Raw genomic sequence first — 16,482 nt, forward strand, 5'->3', positions numbered from 1 at the left:
ACCATAAGAGAATACTATGAACAACTATACGGCAACAAGTTTGACAATCTGGAAGAAATGGACAATTTTCTAGAATCTTACAGCCTGCCAAAACTGAATCAAGTAGAAACAGACCAACTGAACAGACCAATCACTAGAAATGAAATTGAAGAGGTCATAAAATCTCTCCCTACAAATAAAAGTTCAGGACCAGATGGCTTCACAGGTGAATTCTATCAAACATATAAAGAGGAACTGGTGCCCATCCTCCTTAAACTCTTTCAAAAGGTTGAAGAAGAAGGAATACTCCCAAAGACATTCTATGAGGCCACCACACCCTCATTCCAAAACCAGAGATACCACCAAAAAGAAAACTATCGCCCAATATCATTGATGAATATAGATGCAAAAATTCTCAACAAAATCTTAGCCAACTGAATCCAACAACATATCAAATAAATTATACACCATGACCAGGTTGGGTTCATCCCAGTTCACAAGGATGGTTCAACATACACAAATCAATCAGCATCATACACCACATTAACAAAAATAAGTCAAAAATCATATGATCATCTCAATAGACACAGAAAAAGCATTTAACAAAGTCCAACATCTATTCATGATCAAGACCCTCGCCAAAGTGGGTATAGAGGGAACATTCCTGAATATAATCAAAGCCATTTATGATAAACCCACAGCAAATATAATCCTCAATGGGGAAAAACTGAAAGCCTTCTCACTCAAATCTGGAACAAGACATGGATACCCACTCTCACCACTGCTCTTCAACAGAGATTTGGAAGTCCTAGCCACAGCAAGTAGATAAACAATAGAAATAATAGGCATCCATATAGGAAGAGAAGAGATCAAACTGTCCCTGTATGCAGATGACATGATACTATACATAGAAAACCCTAGGACTCAACCCCAAAACTCCTCGAACTGATTAATAAATTCAGCCAAGTAGCAGGATATAAGATTAACATTCAGAAGTCAGTTGCATTTCTCTATACCAGTAATGAAACATTAGAAAAGAATACAAAAATACGATACCTTTTAAAATTGCACCTCACAAAATCAAATACCTCGGAATACACCTGACCAAGGAGGTAAAGGACCTATATGCTGAGAACTATAAAACTTTAATCAAGAAATCAAAGAAGATGTAAAGAAATGGAAAGATATTCCATGTTCCTGGATTGGAAAAATCAATATTGTAAAAATGGCCATCCTACCCAAAGCAATCTACAGATTCAACCAATCCCTATCCAATGACCAAGGACATTTTTCACAAAACTAGAACAAACAATCCAAACATTTTATGGAACAACAAAAGACCCAGAATTGCCAAAGCAATCCTGAGAAACAAAAACCAAGCTGGGGGCATACTCTCCCAGACTTCAAGAAATACTACAAAGCCACAGTCATCAAAACAGTGTGGACTAGTATCAAAACAGACAGACAGACCAATGGAACAGAATAGAGAACCCGGAAATAAACCCTGACACCTATGGTCAATTAATCTTTGACAAGGGAGGCAAGAACATAAATGGGAAAAGAAAGTCTATTCAGCAAGCATTGCTGGGAAACCTGGACAGCACATGCAAAGCAATGAAACTAGAACACACCCTCACACCATGCACAAAATAAACTCCAAATGGCTGAAAGACTTAAATATACAACAGGACACCATCAAACTCCCAGAAGAAAACATAGGCAAAAAACACTCTCTGACATCAACCTCATGAATATTTTCTCAGGTCAGTCTCCCAAAGCAATAGAAACTAGAGCAAAAATAAACCCATGGGACCTCATCAAACTGAAAAGCTTTTGCACAGAAAAGGAAACCCAAAAGAAATCACAAAGACAACTTTCAGAATGGGAGAAAATAGTTTCAAATGATGCTACTGACAAGGGCTTAATCTCTAGAATATATAAGCAACTTATACAACTCATCATCAAAAAAACCAATCAATCAATGGAAAAATGGGCAAAAAACCTGAATAGACATTTCTCCAAAGAAGATATACAGACGGCCAACAAACACATGAAAAAATGCTCAACATCGCTGATTAAAAGAGAAATGCAAATCAAAACTACCATGAGATACCACCTCACACCAGTCAGAATGGCCATCATGAATAAATCCACAAATAACAAGTGCTGGAGGGGGTGTGGAGAAAAGGGAACCCTCTTGCACTGTTGGTGGGAATGTAAACTGGTACAGCCATTATGGAGAACAGTTTGGATATACCTTAGAAATCTATACTTAGAACTTCCATATGACCCCGCAATCCCACTCTTGGGCATCTATCCGGACAAAACTCTACTTAAAAGAGACACGTGCACCCCCATGTTCATTGCAGCACTATTCACAATAGCCAGGACATGGAAACAACCCAATGTCCATCGACAGAGGATTGAATTCAGAAGAGGTGGTATGTATACACAATGGAATACTACTCAGCCATAAAAAAGAATGACATAATGCCATTTGCAGCAACATGGATGGAGCTAGAGAATCTCATCCTGAGTGAAATGAGCCAGAAAGACAAAGACAAATACCATATGATATCACTTATAACTGGAATCTAATATCCAGCACAAATGAACATCTACATAGAAAAGAGAAATATAGACTTGGAGAAGAGACTTGTGGCTGCTGATGGGAGGAGGAGGGAGTGGGAGGGATTGGGAGCTTGGGCTTATCAGACACAACTTAGAATAGATTTACAAGGAGATCCTGCTGAATAGCATTGAGAACTTTGTCTAGATACTCATGTTGCAACAGAACAAAGGGTGAGGGAAAATGTAATTGTAATGTATACATGTAAGGATAACCTGACCCCCTTGCTGTACAGTGGGAAAATAAAAAAAAATAATAAGAAAAAAATAAAAAGCAGAGAGAGAGCCACACAGTTCATTTGAACCACTGGCACAGACACCAAAAACTGAGATACGTGGGTGGGGGCTGGACACTGAGACCTAGGCCCTGGAGGTTAGTCCTGGGAGTGGGCTGGGGTTGGCAGTATGGAGACAGCCTGAGGAACTAGGAAGTGTTGAATTGCAGGCAGAGGGAGCAATACACTAAGGGCTGGGTAGTGGAAAGCCACACAGAGGGAACCCAGGAGAAAGTATGGACCCACAGGAGAGACAAGGTACCACTGTTGGGGAGGGGAGAGAATGAAGGGTGGGATGCCATAGAATACTCCTTTTGCCCCAGTGTGCATGCTTGCCTGCCAGCTGGAACAGAGCAGGGCTTCCCAGTGCATCCCCCCTCCCCCATACCACATGTGCCTGACCAGAAACTGCCTGCCCTCCTGGTAGACTGGCCTCACCACCCTCAGGAAAACATGCACCACTGCCGCTTTCCCTGGCTGGCCTGCCATCACACAGGAAGCACCCCACTCCTGTAGAGCAAGCTGTGTAGCACTTCTAACCCTCAGGAAGATCTCTACAGCCCAGGAGTACCTGGGTAAGCCCTGCCCAGCCACAGGAAGTGTGCCTATACCACAGTGTGCACCTGCCAGTCCCGCCAGCCCTCAGGAAGCAGTCCTTTGCCTTGGAGCCATCCTGTTAGCCCTGGCCACACTTGGGAAGTGCTGCACTCCCACAGAGAAAGCCATCCAGCACCATAAGCCCTTGGGAAGAGCTCTGCAGACCAGAAGCACCATAGTAAGCCCTGCCCAGCCACAGGAAATGTGCCTACATTGCAGTGCACACCAGCTAGTCTGGCCCACACTTTGGAAGGTCTCCTTTGCCTCAGAGCCAGCCAGTTAACTGTGTTGTCCCTTGGGAAGTGCTGCACTTCCACTGAGAAAGTCTCCCAGCAATGTCCACCCTCAGGAAGAGCTCCATGGCCCAGAAGCACCAGGGCAATCCCTGCCTAGCCATAGTAAGTGCACCTACACCCCAGTGTGCACCTATCAGTCCTTCCAGCCATTGAGAATGTCTCCTTTGCCTCAGAGAAAGACATTGAGCCCCACTGGCCCTCAGGAAGTGCTGCACTTGTGCCAAGAAAGTCTACCAGCACCAGCCACACTTAGGAAGAGCTTTGTGGCCCAGGAGCACCAAGGCAAGCCCTGCCCGGCCAAGGGGATTGCACATCCACCATGAAAAAGAAAAACACAAGCAAGATGAAGAAGCTCAGAAACCATTCCCAGTTAAAGCAACAGGAAAATCACCTAAAGTAGTCAACAATGAAACAGAACTCTACTGTCTGACATATTTGGAGTTCAAAAGGGAGACAGTGAAAATACTGAAAGAATTAAGAGAAGATGTAAACAGTAATGCCGACTCCCTCAGAAAGGACCTATAAAATATGAGGAGAAGACAAGAAAAAATAGAAAATTCATTTGCAGAGATACAAATGGAGCTAGGGCAGTAAAAACCAGAATGAATATGCAGAGGAATAAATTAGAGACAGGGAAGATAAAATAATAGAAATCACCCAAACAGGACAGCAGACAGAAAACCAAATGAAAAAAAAAAAAACATGAAAGCAATATGAGACCTATGGATAATGTAAAGTGGGCCAATCTATGCATAATATGAATTCCATAAAGAGAAGGAAAGAAAAGGGAATTGAAAATATATTTGAAGAAATTATCACTGGAAACTTTCCAAATCTAACAGATACTGATTTCAAGACACAGGAAGCAGAGAGGGCCCCAAACAAGTTGAACCCAAATAGACCCACACCAAGACACATTATAATAAAAATGGCAAAAGTTAATGATAAAGAGAGTATCCTAAAGGTAGCAAGAGAATAGCAAAGTGTCACTTATAAAGAACCCACATAAGGCTATCAGCTGATTTCTCTACAGAAACTCTAAAAGCCAGGAGGGAATGGCAGGAGATACTTAAAGTACTGAAAGGAAAAATATGCAGCCTAGATTACTCTATCCAGCAAGAATATCATTTAGAATAGAAGGGGAAATAAAAACTTTCTCCAACAACAACAACAAAAATCTAACAGAAAACAGTAATACAAAACCCATTCTAAAAGAAATATTGAAAGGGCTTCTCTAAAAAAAAAAAAAAAAGAGGAAGAACTAGGATGAAGGAAGCCACATCAAAGAGCAGTCACTTAAATAAGCCAGAATACAGATCTAATCATGAAGGTGCTTCAAATAAAATAAAATTAAAAAAAAACCATCAAAATTATAAAACATGGGCAAGGGAAGTAATGAAATGAATAGATTTTTTTACTTTATCTTTTTTTAAATTATATTACAGTAATGAAGTGTTTTAAACTACAGGACTATCAGGCTAAAACAAACAATAATAGGAAGGGGTTATCATACTTAAAAAACAGGGCAAGAACAAATCAAAAACCAAATATTACATTCACAAAAAGTGAAAAGTACTCAAGCAGAAAATAATTGGAGACTATCAAACCAAAAAATAAGGAAGGAATGGAGAATCATAGAATCCACTGGAAAATTATGTTTAAAATGGCAAAAAATAAACATCTATCAATTATCACCTTAAATGTCAATGGACTGAATGCCCCAATCAAAAGACACAGGGTGGCAGATTGGATAAAAATGCAAAAACCTTCCATCTTCTGCCTACAAGAAACCCACGTTAGGTCAAAGGACACATATAGATTGAAAGTGAGGGGGTGGTAAAATATATTTCATACCAATGGAAAAGACAGGAAAGCAGGAGTTTCAGTATTCATATTAGACAAAATACACTTTATAACAAAGGCCATAAAGAAAGACAAAGTGTGATATGATTTAATGGTTAAAGCATCCATTCAAGAAGAGGATATTTGAGCTCCTGTTTTGGCTCAGTGGTTAATGAATCTGACTAGGAACCATGAAGTTGCAGGTTCGAGCCCTGGCCTTGCTTGGTGGGTTAAGGAACCACATTGCCATGAGCTGGGGTGTAGGTCACATCCATGTCTCAGATCCCGCATTGCTGTGGCTATGGCATAGGCTGGTGGCTACAGCTCCAATTAGACCCCTAACATGGGAACTGCCATATGCCATGGGAGCAGCCCAAGAAAAGGCAAAAAGACAAAAAAAAGAAGAGGATATTACAATCATCAACATATATGCCCAAAATATAGGAGCACCCAGATACATACAACAAATATTAACATACATAAAAGGAGAAATTGATGGGAATACCATCATAGTATGAGACTTTAACACCACACTCACATCAATAGACAGATCCTATAGACATAAAACCAATAAAACAACAGAGATCCTAAAGGAAACAATGGAAAATTTAGATTTAATTGATATTTTCAGGACTTTTTATCCAAAAAAATCAGAATACACATTCTCTTCAAGTGTGCATGGAAAATTCTCAAGAATTGGTCACATATTGGGGCAAAATATAACCTCAACAAATTTAAGAGTACAGAAGTTATTTCAGGTATCTTCTGTGACCACAATGGCATGAAACTAGAAATTAATCACAGGAAAAGAAGTGAGAAAACAACTTAATACATGCATACTAAACAACATGCTACTAAAAAACCAATGAGTCAATGAGGAAATCATGAAGGAAATTAAAAAATACATTGAGACAAATGACAATGAAGACAAAAACTCTCAAAATCTATGGGATCCCACAAAAGCAGTGCTAATGGGAAATTCATAGCAATACAGGCCTTCCTCAAAAAAGAAGAAATAATTCAAATTGACAAGTTAACCCACCACCTAAATGAATTAGAAAAAGAAGAAAAAAAATCTAAATTCAGCAGAAGGAAGGAAATCATAGATCATAGAGATTTAAAAAAAAATCAAAAAAATAAATAAAATCAAGAGCTTGTTCTTTGAAAAGGTAAACAAATTTGACAAACTTCTGGCTAGACTCACAAAGAATAGGAGAGAAAGAGCCCAAATAAACAAAATAAGAAATGAAAAAGGATAAATCACAATGGACACTGCCAAAATACAAAAAAAAAAAAAAAAAGCATACTATCAACAATTATATGCCAACAAATTTGACAATCTGGAAGAAATGGACAACTTTCTAGAGTTTACAGCCTGCAAAAACTGAGTCAAGAAAAAATAGATCAACTGAACAGACCGATCACTAGAAATTGAATACATCATAAAAACAGTCCCTAAAAATAAAAGTCCAGGACCAGATGGTTTCACAGGTGAATTCTACAAAACATATATAGAAGAACTGGTGCACATCCTCCTTAAAATTTTTCAAAAAGCTGAAGAAGTAGGAACACTCCCAAAGATATTCTATTCTGCCACCATCCCCCTAATTCAAAAAGCAAAGATACCACCAAAAAAGAAAACTATAAGCCAGTATCTTTGATGAATATAAATGCAAAAATTCTCAACAAATTTTTGCCAACAAAATCCAACAGCATATCAAAAGATTTTACACCATGACCAGGTGGGATTCATCCCAGGTACACAAGGATGGTTCAACATACATAAATCAATCAGCATTATATATCACATTAACAAAAGAAAACTCAAAAACCATCTGATCATCTCAATAGATGCAGAAAAAGCATTTGACAAAGTACAACATCCATTCATGATAAAAACCCTCACCAAAGTGTGTCTAGAGGGAACATTCCTGAACATAGTCAAAGCCATTTATGACAATACCACAGCAAATATAATACTCAATGAAGAAAAACTGAAAGCCTTCTCACTCAAATCTGGAACAAGACAGGGATGCCCACTCATACTGCTGTTATTCAGTATAGTATTGGAAGTCTTAGTCACAGCAATTAGACAAAAGAAACAAAAGGCATACAAATAGGAAGAGAAAAAACTGTCACTGTATGCAGATGACATCATACTATACATATAAAACCCTGAGGACTCAAAACAAAAACTACTTGAACTAATTAGCAAATTCAGCAAAGTAGCAGGATATAAGATTAACATTCAGAAATCAGGCACATTTCTGTATACTAAACAATGAAATATTAGAAAAAGAATACAGAAATAAAATACCCTTTGAAATTGCACCCCAAAAAATAAAAACCTGGGAATATACCTGACCAAGTATGTAAATGACTTATTTGCTGAGAAATATAAAACTTTAATCAAGGAAATTAAAGAAGATGTAAAGAAATGGAAAGATATTTCATATTCCTGAGTTGGAAAAATTAATTTTATTAAATGGCCATAGTACCCAAAGCAATCTACAGAGTCAATTCAATCCCTATCAATAAAAGCAGTGTGGTTTCTTGAGGTGGCACTCTTGGTCCCTGAGAACTTGAGTCCCCCGGTTCCCACATTTACTTAATATAAATGTCTCTGTGTCTTGTTTTATGCTAACTTTTTTCCTTAAGTTTCATAGCACCCATTATTCAGCCCCATCCTGCTGAGCTGGTCTCAGCACCTAGACTTTTGCAGGACTGAAATAGGGTCAACAGACCAAGGTCAGAACTGCAATCTGGAGAGAGGGAGTGGCCAGCAGTCCTTACTGGGTGATTTCATGTGTGGGTATACATATCCAGGCAGATTCATCCAAGATTGGGAACATCAAAAATGCCAGTAGAAGCACATGTAGGACTATAAATTCTTCCGCAAGAGCCACAAACCCTGGCAAGACTAGGCATGTTAGGACCTCAGCCAAATTGGTCACTAGGCTTCAGAAAAAATTCTGATCCTGCCTGAAATGAAACTCACTCATGGGGACCAACATCAACATGGAGAGTATCACACCAAGTAGACAGAATCTGTGTGTGGCCTGGGAGGGGCAAAATAGTCTAGAATAGGAAAGAAAGATGAAGATGTGTGTCCAAGATCATATATCTGGGCTTAGATTTTGTCTCTGGTAAGTGATTTTTTTTTTTTTGTTAGCAGTGATCAGTCTTTATTCTTTATTTTTTTAAGCCGTGGTTCATTTTTTTTCTCCCACTGAAAAATCATTCATTTCATTATTGTGAATGTGCAAAATATAAAAAAAAAATTTTCACATACTTTCTTGAAAGAAACCACTGTGAATACTTTACACAAATTCTTATGGTCCTTTCTCCTGTGCATTTATTTTATATTGTTAAAATGATAATTTTTCACATAATCTTAAAGCATGAATGTTTTCCACACTATGCTTATCCACACTGCTATAAGTTTTTATAAACAGTCTCATAATTAATATATATATCAGAAGCAGCTACCATTTTTAATATAATCTTCTTCCATTTGGGGTAATTAATTTTTCTAATTATACATAATATTATAAGTAATAATGCAGAGAAGATCATTGTGAATAAACCATGGAGAGAGAGAGAGAGATTTTACCATGTACTTTCAATAAGTTTCAAGACCTGGAGTTGCCAGGTGGAGCATTTTTCAGGCTCATGATACAAGTTCCGAAAATAGTTTACAATACTGTTAATGAAGGAAAAAAAAAAAAACATTGCTAGTGATTTACGTCCCAACTGATGGTCTCATGGGAGTTACATTTTCTCTGTATTCTTTGTGTTCCAATTTTTGACTCAACTGTTGCAACCATTATAAGCTAAAAATAATACTTTTTCTGTTTGAATTTTTGCTTCCTGACAGTTTTTATAAGTCTGTAAATACATTTTATCTTTTCAAATTTTATTTTATATATATATATATATATATATATATATATATATATATATATATTTTGCATTTTAGGGCTGCACCCATGGCATATGGAGGTTCCTAGGCTAGGGCTCAAATCAGAGATACAGCTGCCAGCCTACGCCACAGATAGAACAATACAGGATCCAAGTCATGTCTGTGATCTACACCACAGCTAAAGGCAACACCCAATCATTAACCCACTGAGAGAGGTCAGAGATTGAACCAGCAACCTAATCGTTCCTAGTCAGATTCATTTCTGCTGCTCCATGATGGGAACTCCCTTTAAATACATTTTGTTTGTTGTTCTTAATAATTTTTTCATGTTGTTTCACTCTTTTAAGGACTTGTGCAAGTCTTCTTTATATTAAAGTTTTAAACTTTGTGCTCTCATACTCCTAGAAAAATAGAAGGCATCTAGGGCAAACTTTCCCCAGTCAGCATTCTTCCTTCAATTTTCTTTTTGAAATGTTGACCTAAATGGGTTTTCAGTTTACAAAAATGAAACTGATAAAAAAAATTCCTCCTTGTAACTCTTATGCCAGTATTATCATTGGAAATCCTTCTCTATGTAGAGTTCATGTGAGGAATTTTTTTTTCATTTCAATAAGATGTGTTATTTTTTAAGAAGATCCTTGCTGAGATGTAATTTATATAGCATAAAATTCATTTTAAAGTCTATAATTCAGTGGCTTTTAGTATGTGGTGTGTTTTTTATTATTATTTTTTAGCTACACACACAGCATGCAGAATTTATCAGGCCAGGCATCAAACCTGTGGCACAGTAGTGACCTGAGCCACAGAAGTGGCAACACTGGATCCTTAAGCCACTGTGCCACAGGGAACTCCAGTGTGTTATTTAATTTGATTTTACTGAACAATATATGACTTTTAGAATGATATTACATATTTAGATGGCTCTACTCCTTACATATCTCACCCTCTACCAGAATTTCCTGGAACTTCCTTTGTGGTGCAATAGGTTAAGGATCCAGCTTTGCCACAGCTGTGATACATGTTACAATTATGGCACAGGTTCCATCCTTGGTCAGAGAAATTCCACATGCTATGCATGTGGCCAAAAAAAATTTTTCCCCTCCATTTAAGGTCCCATCATTATTCAAAACCAGGATGCTGACTACAGTGGAGCTCTCATTCACTATATAGCATATACATTTTCCCTCAGGGCCTTTCTACTATTATTTCCTCCTCTGAGACACTTTACTATAAGCTCACCTAGTAAAAGTGCCATGTCATCTTCAAAAAGTACCCTCTACACCAGCCCACTCTAATCACTGGACATGATCTCTTTTTCTTGTGAGCTCCACAATCCCTTTAAATAGTCTTTCAATTCCTGACCTTCTAATACCGAGAGTAACAATAACTCTTGCCACTTCCATTTAACATTGTACCAGAGGTTCCAACTAGCATGCCTAAGTAAGAAAAGAAAATATAAGGCATCTAGATTGTAAAGAAGGAAATTATCTCTACTTGCAAAAAGCAGATGCTCTACATTTTTAAATTCTTAAGAAATCAACACCCCCAAAACCTAGCAGAAATAATAAATGGTCTGAATTCAATACAATCACCATTAAAAATCTCAGCTATATTTGCTGCAAAAAAATGACAAGCTGATACTAAAATTCATATGGAAATTTAATAGAACCAGAATAACCAATGCATTCTTGAAAAAGAAGACTAAAATTGGTAGACTCACACTTCCCAATTTCAAAACTTACTACAAACTAAGTAACTAAGTACTAATTCATGCTTAGTACTTCACATGAAAAGATGCTCATCACTAATCATCAGAGAAATACAAATCAAATTGCAATGAGATATTACCTCACCTGTCAGAATGGGCCATCATTAAAAAGAAAATAAATTACAAGTGTTGGCAAGGACATGAAGAAAATGGAACCCAGTTACACTGTTGGTGGGAGTATAAATTGGTACAGCCATTATGTAACAAAGTATAATAGTTTCTCCAAAAACTAAAATAGAACTACCCTATGACCCAACAATTACACTCTTGGGTGTATAACAACCCCCCAAAATCCAAAAAACAAAACACTAATTCAAAAACATATATGAATCCCAATATTCATAGTAGCATTATTTACAATTGCCAAGATATGGAAGCAACCTACATGTCCATCGACAAATGAATGTGTGTGTATATGCACACACGCAAACACACACATATCCATATACATGTATATACACAATGGACTACTACTCAGCTATAAAGAAGATGAAATGTTGCCATTTGCAGTACAATGGATGTTATTGGAGGGCATCATGCTAAGTGAAAAAAGTCAGAAAAAAACAACTAATATGTGACATCACTTATGTGTGGAATTTTAAAAGTACAACAAACTAGTTAACAGAAAAGAAGCAGACTCACAGATATAGAGAACAAATCAGTGGTCACCAGTGAGGAGAGGGAAGAGGGGAGGGGCAAGATCAGTTCAGAAGATTAAGAGTTACACACTATTAGGTATAAAATAAGCCACACGGATATATTGCACAGCATGGGGAATATAGCCAATATTTTATAATAACTATAAAAGGAGTATAACACTAAAAATTATGAATCACTATATATAGCATACCTGTATGCTATATAATTGCCACACAGAAACTAGACTTCAATTAAAAAGGACAATGCCATACTAGAATAATGCTAGACAAAGGAAAATTGAGAGTCCACAAATAAATCTTCACGTTTATGGGCAATTTGTTTTCAAGAAGGCTTCCAGGGAAATTCAAGGGGGAAAGAACAGTGCTTTCAACAAACTGTGCTGAGACAACAGAATAGTCAGAAGCAGAATAATGAAGCTGGACATTCACCTCACATTTTATGCAAAAATTAACTCAAAAGGATGATAGGGCTCAATGCAAGAGTGTAAACTATAAGACACTTAGAGAAAAACATGGGAGTGAGAGTCTTTTTGACCTTAGATTAGGCAATAGTTTCATAAGTATGACACCAAACTGCTTGTCTGCACAAGCGGTAGTAGAAAACATGGATCAACAAGAATTCATCAAAATCACCAGGTTTTTTACTTCAAAAGATACCATTAGGAGAGTGAATAGACAACCCACTGAAAGGTAGAAAATGTACGCAAATCATATAGTTGATATTTGTATAAAAATATATGAAGAATTCTTACACTTCAGCAAAAAGACTAATAACACAATTTTAAACTGTACAAAGGATTTAAAGAGATATTTTTCCAAATTTAAAAATACAAATGGCCAATTATCACATGAACAATACCCAACATCATTAATCATCAGGGAACAGAAATCGAAATCACAATGAGATACCACTTCACTTCCACTAGGATGGTTAAATTTTTCAAAATTTTTAATGGACAATATCAAAATGTAGCAAGGAATTAGAGGAGGGTGAACCCTTCTGTATTGGTGGTAATAATGTTTAAAATAATGCACCCAATTTGGAAAATGAAGGCAGTTTCTCAAAAAGTTCAAACATTGAGTTAACATACCACCCAGCAATTCCACTCCTAGGAATATAACTAAGAAAACCTATGTCCACATAAAAGTTTGTACATGAATGTTCATAGCAGCACTATTCATAATAACCAAAGAGCAGAAACCATCTGAAAAGCACATGACTGCTGAAAATTTTCTGTTAAATGTAGTATAAGTTCTGGCACACAATAAACAAATGCCAAAACCTTGTTAGGGGAAAAATACCTTAGAGAAGGTGCTTATGAATGATAAAGAGTACAGGAAAGACCCCCAAACACAAGCCCCTCCATTCACATAAAGTGCAATTCAGTTGCCATGGAGGAGGGGGGTATAAAACCCACCTGTCTGTTCACAAACATGCTCCTGAAAAAAAAAAAGCCAGCCACCATTCCCCCACCCCAGAATGGTAGCAGGCAGTTTTAATAAGCAAGAAAATTTACTTACAAGACTTGTCATGGTAGCCAAAAGCAGCTCTCCACTCCCACTGGCCAGGATCTTGAAAGCTTTTACAGAGGCCTTCAGTGGGCCCATAAATTCATATTGTCCAGAGAGACTCAGCAACACACTGTTCCTTCAAGGCTGCCTCCTCAAAAATGGCTCCCAGCCTGGGAACTGAGGGCAAAGTGTACATTTCAGACACAGGTGGGGTCAAAGTGCCTCCAATCACCCAAGTCCAACTTGCAGGTCAATCAGCAGTCACCTCTTCTCTGTCCTCTCTGACATCTCAGGGTTAAATTGAACAGGACCCCAGGGGGTTTTCCTAGGAAATGAAACCCCTCCCCTCCCCTGCTCCACCCCATGTCCTCAGCCTGCTGCTGGTTTATAGACAAACATTAGCCTCCTAGGGCTTCCCTGAGTTCCAAAGAACACATTTAAGCAGAGCAGTGAAAAAATACAGAAAGAAAGGGAAACAATCAAGCCAGACAAAGAAAGAAAAATTTAGCCATGAAACAAAGTTAAGGACTTTTAGTTCCTCCTAAAGTGCTACAGGTAACATTCTCAGCCATATCCTTCGAGCTGTTTGGCACTAAAAACACTAAAACTCCTACCAGGTGGGAAAAGTTAACTGCTTGCAAATCACAAGCAACTGGACCAGGCTGAAACTGAAGGCTGATGATGTTGACTCCTGATTACCTCACCACCAATCAATCAGAGGAATGTCTGCCAGCTGGTCCTATACCTGCAACCCTCTCCCTTTATCTTTAAAAACCTTTCCATAAAAGCCATCAGTTTTGTTTGTTTTGTTTTTAGGGTCATACCCATGGAATGTGGAAGTTCCTGGACTAGGGATTGAATGGGACCTGTAGCCTCTGGCCTATGCCACAGGCACAGCAATGCAGAATTCTGCAATCTACACCACAGCTCAGGGCAACACCAGATCCTTAACACACTGAGTGAGGCCAGGGAGCAAAATTGCATCCTCATGGCTACTAGTCAGATTAATTTCCTCTGAGCCATGATGGAAACTCCACATCCACTGGGTTTTTTGAGTGTCAGCCACCTTGGTGCCCTGCAATAAATATTGCCCTTTCCTCCACCACAACCCAGTGTCAGGAGAGGCTTTACTGCCCACAGGCGAACAGACTGAAATTTGGCTTGGTGACAGCAACAATCTGGTGACCAGCTCCTATGATCTCACATGTCTCCCTCTTCTGCAATTGCTCTGAATGGTCATAAATGGGTGTCATTTGCTTGGAGGTGGCTTGTCTGGTGCCTAACTGGCTGCATTTGGAGACAGGCATCACAGCAACAGTGAAAGTTCCTGCAGGAAAAACCACAGTTTAGGATAATGATTTCCAAAATAAGTAACAGATTTTTTCCACCACAAGCCTATGATCTGAATCACTTATTAAGTCCCCTAGGCTGGGGACTCAGGATAGTCACATGCGCCCTCATGTGATCTAATAAAATGATACATTCATAGTCTCATCAGGTATGAACACACAACACTCTGGAAAATTGCAGAAGCACCTCCTTGCAAGACAGTGATAATGTTGTCCAGACCATCCCTTTTTTTTTTTTTTCAGGGCCACATGCCAGGAATATGCCACAAGGGTGACAATACCAGTTGCTTAATATGATGAACCACCAATGAAATCCCCCCATCAGCAGATTGATGGGTCATCTGCATACTGTGATTTACATAAAAAGAATATTCATATCTAATGTTATTGATTGCATGTGCCCCAGGCCAAATTTCTAGACTAGTACTGGTAATATCAAATGGATCAATAGTAGTCTTAAAGAGAAAGACAAAAACCCCATGATATCACTTATATGTGGAACTTAAAATATGACATAAATAAACTTGTCTACCAACAGAAACAGACTCAGATACATAAGGAACAGACTTTTGGTTGCCAAGGGGAAAGTGGGTAGAGGAGAGAAGGATTGGGACTTGGGATTAGCAGATACAAACAATTATACATAAAATAGATAAAGAACAAGGTCCTACTGTATAGCACAGGGAACTATTTTTAATATCCTGTGAGAAACTTTTGAAAAAAAATGTGTATATATGTATAACTGAACCACATTGCTCTAGAGTAGAAATTAACACAACATTGTTGTTCCCACTGTAGCTCAGCAGGTTACAAAACTGACTAGTATCTATAAGGATCCAAGTTCAGTCCTGGCCTTGTTCAGTGTGTTAAGGATCCGGCATTGCTGTGGCTGTGGTTCAGGCTGGCAGGTACAACTCAGATAAGACCCCTGGCCTGGGAACTTCCATATGCCACATATGCCATGGATGCAGTCATAAAAAGAAAAAAAAAAGAAAGAGGCTGGGCATTCCAGGCAAGAGGAAAATGTGAAGTGTTAGGAGACCCAAATAAAGAATTTGTGTTGAGTAAAAGGTCATAAAACATAAGAAATTTATGGAGTCCCAAGAATGGATTGGAGACTGGGGTGGGGGTGGGGAGAATGGGTGGGGAAAAGGAGCCCAGAGGATGCCTCTAAACAAGCAGCATGACTGTCCTCACCACACAGAGCCTGGGGACCCACTCAGCCACACTTTTTAAATCTCCCCAGGCTCCAATGCATGCATCATCCTGGGCATTCCCCTGCCACCACCTTCATGGAGTCCTCAAAGGTTGTGGAGAGGGAGTCTCTGTGGAGTTCAGGACAGCAGAGATGGGAAGAGGAGTTGGCAGGCAAATAGAGACCCTTCCCTCAGGGTCCAAGGAGAATACAAGTCCCCCAGTTCCTATGTCTGTGGTGGGGCATGTCCCTGCCACCAACCCCTCCCATCATCACCCCATGGCAGGACAGAACCTACTCTGTGGGAGGAACTCATTACCCACCTCCAGATTCTAGTTATGTCCTACCATTCCCCTAACCCTGCAACATCACAGTGACAGAAGCCTGAGACTTATAAAATGTCTGTGTGCCAAGGAGGAATGAGATAAGAACAGGGGCTCCTTAGGAAATTAGGCCACAT

General features: G+C 38.6%; 1 pseudogene; it reads right to left on the reverse strand.

The window, feature by feature from the left end:
• Positions 1-14,184, reverse strand: part of LOC110258964 — a 49,494-nt pseudogene extending 35,310 nt beyond the window's left edge.
• Positions 14,185-16,482: the final 2,298 nt, after the last annotated feature.

The sequence above is a fragment of the Sus scrofa genome, unplaced genomic scaffold (assembly GCF_000003025.6).
Source record: "Sus scrofa isolate TJ Tabasco breed Duroc unplaced genomic scaffold, Sscrofa11.1 Contig59, whole genome shotgun sequence".
NCBI classification, from domain to species: Eukaryota; Metazoa; Chordata; class Mammalia; order Artiodactyla; family Suidae; genus Sus; species Sus scrofa.